This window comes from Marmota marmota, unplaced genomic scaffold (assembly GCF_001458135.2).
Source record: "Marmota marmota marmota unplaced genomic scaffold, marMar, whole genome shotgun sequence".
In the NCBI taxonomy this organism is placed as follows: Eukaryota; Metazoa; Chordata; class Mammalia; order Rodentia; family Sciuridae; genus Marmota; species Marmota marmota.
In genome coordinates, this window is record NW_026000093.1 from 1,760,522 (window position 1) to 1,770,402 (window position 9,881).

Below are 9,881 nucleotides of genomic sequence, written 5' to 3' on the forward strand. Positions count from 1 at the left end.
TTGCTCTGTAGTATAGTTGAAAGTCTGGTATAGTGATGCCACCTACTTCACTCTTTCTGCTAAGGATTGCTTTAGCTATTCTGGGTCTCTTATTTTCCAGATGAATTTCATGAATGCTTTTTCTATTTCTATGAGGAATGTCATTGAGATTTTCATTGGAATTTCATTAAATCTGTATATTACTTTTGGTAGTATGATTATTTTGAAAATATTAATTCTGCCTATCCAAGAACAAGGGAGATCTTTCCATCTTCTAAGGTCTTCTTTAATTTTTTTCTTTAGTGTTCTGTAGTTTTCATTGTAGAGGTCTTTCACCTCTTTTGTTAGGTTGATTCCCAAGGTGTTTTTTTTTTTTTTTTAGTCTGTTGTAAATGGGGTAGTTTTCCTCATTTCCCTTTCAGAGGATTTGTTACTGATATACAGAAATGCTTTGGATTTATGGGTGTTGATTTTGTATCCTGCTACTTTGCTGAATTCATTTACTAGTTCTTGAAGTTTTCTAGTGGAATTTTTGGGGTCTTTCAGGTATAGAATCATATCGTCAGCAAATAGTGCTAGTTTGAATCTGTCTAATTGCTAATTTGAGTCTGTCTAATTTCATCTGTCTAATTGCTCTGGCCAGTGTCTCAAGAACTATGTTAAATAGAAGTGGTGAAAGAAGGCATCCCTGTCTTGTTCCAGTTTTTAGAGGGGATGCTTTCAATTTTTCTCAATTTAGAACAATGCTAGCCTGGGGCTTAGCATAGATAGCTTTTACAATGTTGAGATATGTTCCTGTTATCCCTAATTTTCTAGTGTTTTGAACACGAAGGGGTGCTGTATTTTGTTGAATGCTTTTTCTGCGTCTATTGAGGTGATCATATGGTTCTTATCTCTAAGTCTACTGAATCAATTTGCCAATTTTTATATAAAAATACTGTTGAGGTTGTAATTTGGATATCATCAAGTATATTGATTAATTTTGGAGAAACTGGGACCATAACAGTATCGTATCTTCCAGTGCACATGCATGCAATACTCCTTTTATTTTCATCTTTAATTATCTTGGCAATGTTTTGTAGTTTAAAAAAATTTATTCTTTTTAAAAATAATTTGTGAATAAAGGTTTGGTTCATTTTAACATAATTATACATGCATGCATGATTTCCTCCATCCCAGTCCCTAGTTCCTCCTCTTTCCTTCCTTCTTTTCCTCCCTTCTCCCTTCTCTCCTAAGCTGACTTCCGTCTATTTATTTATTGTTTTGTAAATTGCTATTTTATAAATAAACATAAAGGCAGAATTCACTGTGGCGTATCCATACATGTTACTAGTGTAATTTTGTCAAATTCATTCTGAATTTCCTCTATTTTGCTAACTCTCACCCCTCAACCTCCCTTCTCTACTTTATTGATCTTCCCTCTATCCTTGTGAGATCTGACCCTCTCCTTTTTTGCCTTAGCTTGATGTAGTTTCCACATATGACAGAAAACATTTGACCCTTGATTTTCTGAGTCTGACTTATTTCACTTAGCATAATGTTCTCCAGTTCCATTCACTTACTGGCCAACCATAATTTTATTCTTTATGGCTGAATAAAACTACTATATATATATATATATACTGTCTCNATATATATATATATATATAGTATGATATTAGATGGAGAAATTTGTCTTCTACTCCAAGTCTCCTGATAATTTTTCCTAACAATGGAAGCTGAATTTTTTATTATTATTCATTCATCATTGCTGAAAGCTTCACAGTATTTATTAAGTCATAGATGCATATCACAGAAAAACTTTAACCAACCTTGAATACTAACTTTTAGGAAAAAAAATGATATACAACTTCTTCTACAACTTTTTAAATGTGACCTTTTTAAATACACTGCCACATTCATCGTCAAACATCAGTGCAGTACTAAAAAGTTCTATCATGACTCCCTCTCTCATTATGAATTATTGGTAATATTTCCCAACATTATGAAGCTCTTGTTTGTAGAAAACTAACTGCATCACTTACTTTTTCACTTTGAATTTAACTTTGCCTACAAATTATGTACAGATGGATTTTATGTGTGGTACTATCTCTTACAGCCTTATCCAGTGGTTTTTGTCTTGTTTTCTCTTCATTCTGGTTATATCTTCACAGTATTTCACTAAAATGACTTCTTTTGCATTTACTATTTCCTTTTGTATTAGAATTATACCTTCTATGGCATGTCTGCTTTTTCTTTTATGTTTAACAGATACATATCATTTGTACTTATTTATGTAAGCATACTGTTATCATTTGACACATGTATACAAGTTCTGATGTCCAAATCAGGGTAATCAGCTTTTTATCTCCTCAAATATTACAGCATTTCTGTTCTTTAGAGTCTCCATCCTGAAACAGAATTGATCAAATACCATAAGCATAGACATGTTGCAAATATTTGGTGCCCATGTGACCAGGAGGAATATTAAGAAAGACATTTGGCTTTCCTGCTAGTCACATGGTCACTTCTCAGCATCTTTGCATTGAAATAGTGCAACATAGCTGTGTTCTGGTGGATGGAATATGGGCATAAATGAGATAAGCCATATCCAGGCCTGGCCGCACAACATCTCTTATCTTCTGCTAGGTTCTTTTTCTCCATTCAAGGAAAGCTAAAGATGCTGCATGGTCAGGAACATGATGCTAAGAAACCGGGTGTCTGCACTTTTCTGTGGGGAAGCTGGTTGGAGAGCTTCCTGGGCAGAAGACATTGAAGCAGGAAGAAATGTATCTCTGTGGCTTTATGACAGGGATTTGGGGTGGTATGTCTCAAATCACTTATCCTGACGACTACTAAATATTTATATAAGCAAACTCATGTAGCAAATCTTCCAAATGGGTAATAGAATTTCCCCCTTCTTTTAATTTTTCTAATGAGCAGAGATATTTTATGCATGTCTTCTAGTAGTATTTCTGACAAATGAATGATTTGTGTATGATTGACATATTAATTCACATGTCTTATTTCTACGACTTTTGTAGTGACAGGAAAGAAAAGCTGTTTCCCAAAGCTGTTTGGCTCTCCTGTTTACAAGTTTACAACTCAAGCAAGACTTACAAATGTATCTCATTAAAATAATGAAAAAATTGTGAAAAGCAATGTTAAGTGTTCATAGCTCTAAATGCCTTTCAAAAATTGTAAATATTTTTTTCATTTCTGCTCATTGATTTTCAATTATCTTAGCAATCATGTGATCATTAGTTTATGTTTTAAAACACATTGCACACTTTAGTGATTCATTTATAACCCCATAAATCATAAAATCTTGCTAATACATTTTCCTTTGGCCAGTGTCTCCCAGATTTGGCTGATCACTGCTAATCTCACTCTTGTTGTTGACAGTGAGCTCATGCTGGGAGTGGGTGAGCAGACTGTGCTGACTTTGGGTCCTTGTTGGCTCGTGCTTTGATTGTTCGTTGTTTTCCCTCAACTCAGGGTCTCTGTTAAGGACTGATTTTGACCCACTTGTCTTTTGGTCAGGATTGGCTTAAATACAAACTAATGATTTAATCCATAAATCCACATTACCAGGCATGTGCTTAGCACAAGACCCGTGGTATTCTGAAAGCAAATAAACTCACAAAGCTGCTATCCTCTTTTTTTCCACTTTTGCAGAATACTTGTCTTAAAACACTCTAGTGGACTTTTAAAGCCAGCTTTATTGCAACTGTGGCCAAAAGATCTGACAAGAAAAATTTTAGAGGAGGAAAAGTTTATCCGAGCCTCACAGTTTCAGAGGTCTCATTTGACAGATGGCAAACTCCATTGCTCTGGGCCTGAGACAAGGCAGAAGAACCTTAGGAGAGAAAGGTGGCATAGAGGAAGAAAGCAGTTTGGGACATGGCAACAAGGAAAAAGAGACAGCTGTAGCTCACCAGGGACAAAACGCAAACCCCAAAGGCATGTCCCCTCAGTGACCCACTTCCTCTAGCCACAACCTACCTGCCTACACTTAACACCCAGTCAATCCATTCAAATAGATTAATGCACCGATTACTTTAAGGCTCTCATGACCCATTCATTTCACCTGTAAACTTTCTTTCACTGTCTCACACCTGAGCTTTTGGGGGACACCACATATCTAAATCATAACATGGGTTGAGTATTCGCCCCTGAATTCATATGCTGATATCCAAACCCCAATGTTATGATTTTAGAAGAAGGTGGAGCCTTTGGAAATGATTGGAGGTCGGGCCTTTGGAGGAGTTCATTGTGGGTGAAATTGTTGCTAATGGGATTAATGTCCTTATAAGACTGACACCAGAGAATGTCTTCATCTGACTGTCTTATGTGAAAACAGAAAGAAGATGGCCTTCTGTGAAGCAGGAACCTCCAGAAGCCTTGATTTGGACTTCCCACCCTCTCGAATTATGAGTAATAAATGTTGTTCAAGCCATCCAGTCTATGGTATTTTGTTAAAGCAGTCTAAAGGGACTATAATAGACACGGCTATTTTGCATACCCGATCATCTGTTATTTTGAGAACATTCGTTAAAATCCACTTTATAATTTAAGAACACAGCAAAACAGCAACAACAGCAACCAAAACTTCACCTCATTTAATAACTTCTCAGTGGGGTGGGGGGACAGTTCTTCCTTTCATTAATTTGTGGAATCCATTGATGTATTTTGTTTGTTCTTTGCAATACTGTACAGGGGTCACATCCTTCAGAGCAGGGCCTGGCCTTCAACTTTAAATAAAAGTAGAGGTCATTCTGCATAAAGTTCCTAAGTCTTTACTTCTTTCCCTCCTTCCCTGAGTGACTACATCCCTCCTTCCTCCCTGTCACAGCAGAAGGAATATTTTCTCCCTGGCTCCTATAGTTTGAATTTGAAAGTTCCCTCAAAGCCCATATATTAGTCCTCAGCTTGACATTACTGGGAGGTGGTGGAGACTTGAGGGACCATATGAAAGGTCTTTCTATCATTGAGGGTGTACCTGTGAAGGGTAAAGTGGAATCTCAGTCCCTTGTCTTCTTTATTTTGTTCCTGGTCACGTTGTGAGCAGGTTTTGCTATACCTCACATTCTTGGAATGATGTGCTATCTCCTACCAGAGACTTAAAAGCAAAGGGTTTGCCTGATTGTGAACAGAATCTTACCAAACTCAGCCAAAATAAACCTTTTCTCTTTATAAATTCATCATCTTAAGTATTTGTTATAGTGACAGGAAGCTGACTAATACGATAACAAAAACAACTTAAAGTTTCCAAAATGCAAGTAAAATTCTCTTGAGTTACTTAACATATTTAAGTATACTTTTGGATGATGTTTTTGAAACTTTGGAAATCAGCTTTCTATTTTTTTTTCTCATTTCTATTGTGTTTGAGCATCTGTCTACCTGGAACTTCATTGTGTTCCATAGAGTGATTTCATGTCCTGTACTAAAGATACATCATGTTAAACAATAAAAAGTTCCAACAAGAGCTTTTCATTAAAATGACATCATGTAACAGGTCAAAGTTGGGTTTGAACTTGTGGATAATAAGATTCCTACAGTTTTATGACTGTACATCCTTCTTTTTAAGCCTTGGTGGCAACTCAGCCTCTAGACAAGTGGACCTTATATTCCCCACTGAATTTATAATGAACAGATAGAACATTATTCATCTTCTGTTCTCTTTCACTGGACAAACAGTTGAGCTACACTTGAAGACTTAAATCCGAGAGATTCTTTACTTTAATAAAGTATTGATTTTTATAGGGGCCACACAATGACCTTAGTTTGTTTTGGGAGAGCTTGGTAAGAATCAAATACATCTTCCTCCTTCTTCATTTATCCCTGGTGGAATCAGTTCCTGATTGAGGTCCAGGTTTTAGTTTGGCAAATATAACAGTCTTATTAAACCTCTGATTGCAGGTCCATGATTATTCAAGCATCTCAGTAGGCAAGGGGTTACTGTATGTTATGGTTTAGACATTAGGAGTCCCCAAAAAGCTCATGTGTAAAACAATGCAAGAAAACTCATAGGTAAAATGATTGGTTTATGAGAGACTTAACCTAATCGGTAATTAATTATCTGGTAGGGATTAACTAGCTGGTAGGGTGTGGCTGAAGGTGGTGGGGTCATTGGGGATATGCCTTTGGGTATATTGTATATGATGAACAAAGTCTTTCTCTGATTCCTGGTTGCCCTAGGCCACTTTCCTCTGGCACAATTCTTCCACTATGATGTTCTACCTCACTCTGGGCCCAGAGCAATGGAGTTGGCTACCTACATATAAAGACCTCTGAAACTGTAAGCTCCCAAATAAACTTTCGCTCCTCTTATTGGTCTTGTCAGGCATTTTGGTCAGAGTAGTGAAAAAGCTGATTAAAGCAGAAGTTGGAATCAGAAGTGATGTCATTGCTCTAACTATCCTCACCATGTGGTTCAGAAGCTTTTTGAACTCTTTGAAAATTGTGAGAAGAATTTTGGAAAGTTTAGAGATGAACCCTGGAGAAGTTTTAGAATGCTGTAAGTAGAGCTTAACGGATGAGAGCTCTCCCGGTGGGAGCTTAGGAGACCAGAATGCCCACAGGGCTATGGACAGTAAAGACAGGGTTTGTGAGGATGGAGGACCAGAAGGAGGATACTATTGGAAATTGGACTGAAGGTCACTCATGTTACATTCTGGCTAAGAAGTTGTCTATGTGTTGTCTGTTCCTGGGACTTTCTGTGAGGCTGAATTTAAAAGTGATGGGCTAATTAATCTAGTGGGGACATTTCAAAGTAGCATAGGCTTCAGGTGTTGGCATGGATACTGCTGGAATCTTCTAGCCAAGTTTGTTGTGATAATAAGGAGCAGAAAACAGAGTGGAGAGATTCGAAAAACTTGGATTTGAAAAGTGGGAGCAAAACTGGGGCTAAGGAAGTTGCAGTTATTAAAGATACAGCCATTAAAGAGACACTGATGAATACTTTACCCAACGCTTTACCCCATCAATAGGAAAGATAGCTTGAGAGCATCTCAGGAATTGGCAAGACCACACCCATCTCCCCCTCAAGGGTTTAAAGTAACAATTGTTTTAAGAAGAGACCAGTGTGTCACCCTACTTGCCGCAGGGGTGGGGGTGGAGAAGGAGGTGGGTGGGGGTTGGGGGGGTTATAGGAAGTTGTTTCACCCTGCTCAACCACTCAGGCATTCAGAGTTTCTGTAGCTGTGGTCCCTGGAGGACTGGCTACTTCTTGAGATGGTGGCAGACCTTGGCAGCAACCATGTGGTACTGGTTCTGCAAAAATGCAAGATGCTGGAGTCAGAGGGTCATGGGGGCGTTCTATGGAGATTTTAAAGGAAGGCCTGGGAAACCAGACAAAGTGCAATTAGGTCAGAGCCCCTGTTGGCTGCTGCTGATAGGGCAATGAGTACAGATGTGAAAAGGAAGTCAAAGCTGCAGTGGTGACTCCCCAAATTAATAAATGTCAGTACCACGGAATGTCTGCTGAGGAAAGCTGCAGGAATAAAGCACATACAAGCCAAGAGAGAGGCCATCTGGGCAGCAACAAGTGAAGCCACAGGGGCAGAGCTACCCAAGCCCTTTGGAGAGAGTATCACTATGCCATGGGTTCCAGATGCCAGAATGGAAGTATAGGGTTTGTTTGCTCATCTGTATTTCCATCTTGCTTTGGTCCCATTCCTTCTTTCTATGCCCCTATTTCTTCACATAGAAATGTTTAATATGTACCTTTACATACTGTATATGTATAACATGCTTTGTATATGTGTAACATGCTTTGAATATGTGTAACATGCTTTTGAATTTTACTGGTGCACATGCTAAGAGTTTGCCTTGAGTCTCAGATGAGACTCTGGAATTGGACTTTTGGGTAATCCTGAAACTGTTGAGACTATGGGACTCCTCAAATGGACTAAATTCATTTTGAATTGCAAGATGGGAATAAACTTTGGGGGGCTTTTATGGTTCAGATATTAGGTGTCCCCAACAAGCTTATTGGGAGAAAAATATAAGAAAAGCTCAGAGGAAAAATGATTAAGTTACAAAAACTAAACCTAATCCGTACATTGATCTTCTGATGGGGATTAACTTGGTGGTAACTGTAGGCTGATAGGCTGTAGCTGGAGGAGGTGGGTCACTGGGGCATGACTTTGTGTTTTAAATTTGTCATGGTGAGGTGAGCTCTTTCTTTGCATCCTGATGCCATGCTCTCAGTTGCTTTCCTCCACCACACACTTCTGCCATGATGTTCTGTCTCAGCTCAGGCCCTGAGGAATGAAGTCAGCTATCCAAGGACCCAGACCTCTGAAACCATGAGTACCAAATCAATTTTCTCCTCCTATGAAATTGTTCCTTTCAGGACTTTTGGTCACATCCAAAAAAACAAACAAACAAAAAACAATTGACTAATACAACATACAAAGGTTGATGTTTCTGCTATTTCTGCCAAAGTCTCCAGTGTGTGGAAAATGTAAATCAATTCATTCTGTGTCAATGAAACAGCACATTAGATGTGTCTTTCTGGATTTCTTTGAAAGAGCACCACTCACTCCAGGGCTCTATAAAACAAAGTATGACTGATATTGATTTTAGATGGCATAGTTAACAAGACAACTGCAAAAGATTACTTAAGGGAGCTACTGATTAAGCAGTGCTGTTTTATAATTATTATGGCATTAATTAATTAATTGATTGATTTCTGCAGATGGTGATGAAGCATTTGAAAAGCTAGCTATGGAAGGTGGAAAGTGTGGTTTCTTGAGAAATTTAGGAATTTTTATGGGACTACTAATTTCCATAGAAATAGAAGAGACTAGTCACCCTTAATATAAAGAAAATGATTCAATATAATGTCTACTTGGGGACACTAAATGGCTCATTGTTAACTAGGGCCTTCACAATCTAACCATGTTAGAGTCAGCTAATTGGGGAATCCTATAATTTCAAATTCAGTCTAGGAACTTAATTTTTTTCACTTTATAGTGATCAGAGTTTAAAAAGAAATTTGAGCTTGTATTGTAGAAGTCTTTCATGTTGATTGAATCCTCAGTGTTTTGTGTCCTGGATTTCAGGTTTTAAAATGTCTTTGTCACAATGTGTGTGTATATATCCACATACATCTTGTATAGGAATTTGACCAGATACCAGATAGGCAAGTCTTATTTTTATTTGGAAAGTGCTGTATCATAGACAAATACAACACAAAGGGTAACTGACTTATAAAAGCCCTATAATAATACAAATGTACAGAATCCCTACTTTAGGTTTTGCATACAATCGTCTCTAAGACTTTATTTGGAAAATAAATGCCAGCCTTAGTGGTAGAATTATTAGTTTTGTATGAACAGATGCATTTTGAAGCACTTGAGGTTACTCTGCTGAAAAGTTGTTATTTAATATGAACCTCTGAAGGGAAATGGTAACCATGATTTCTTCATGATGGGAGTCTCCACACTGGTTGGCTCTGGTGAGGCTGTTATTATTTCCTTTTCTTTACAACAAGACTTAGGTTTAATTTTTGCATAGTCAATGGTTTAGGCATGGCCAGAGCTCTCTATCCCCAAGCCAGCTCTGAGTTGTTGGGCCATATTTTAGTGCCATTTCCTGTCTGCTCAAATCACATCCAATATTTATTCTGCCTTTGGAATTCTTGTCTGCTTTCATATTCATAATTTAATTCCCAAAGATACCTTCTAAAGTTATTTGGGGGATTTTCTAGAAAAAGAAGCTAATGATCAGAATCAATTAGTTCACAAGCCATCAGTCAGTGGCATAGTTGGACTTGAAGCAGGAATAGTGTTCCTCATCCACTGCATATTCCCGTGCCTCATATCTCCGTCTTCCTGATTTCTGTCCTGTGCAAGTCTGTATGCTTGTTTTTCTCTCTGCAGATTTTTTGTGGATCGCATTAGCTAATCCACTTT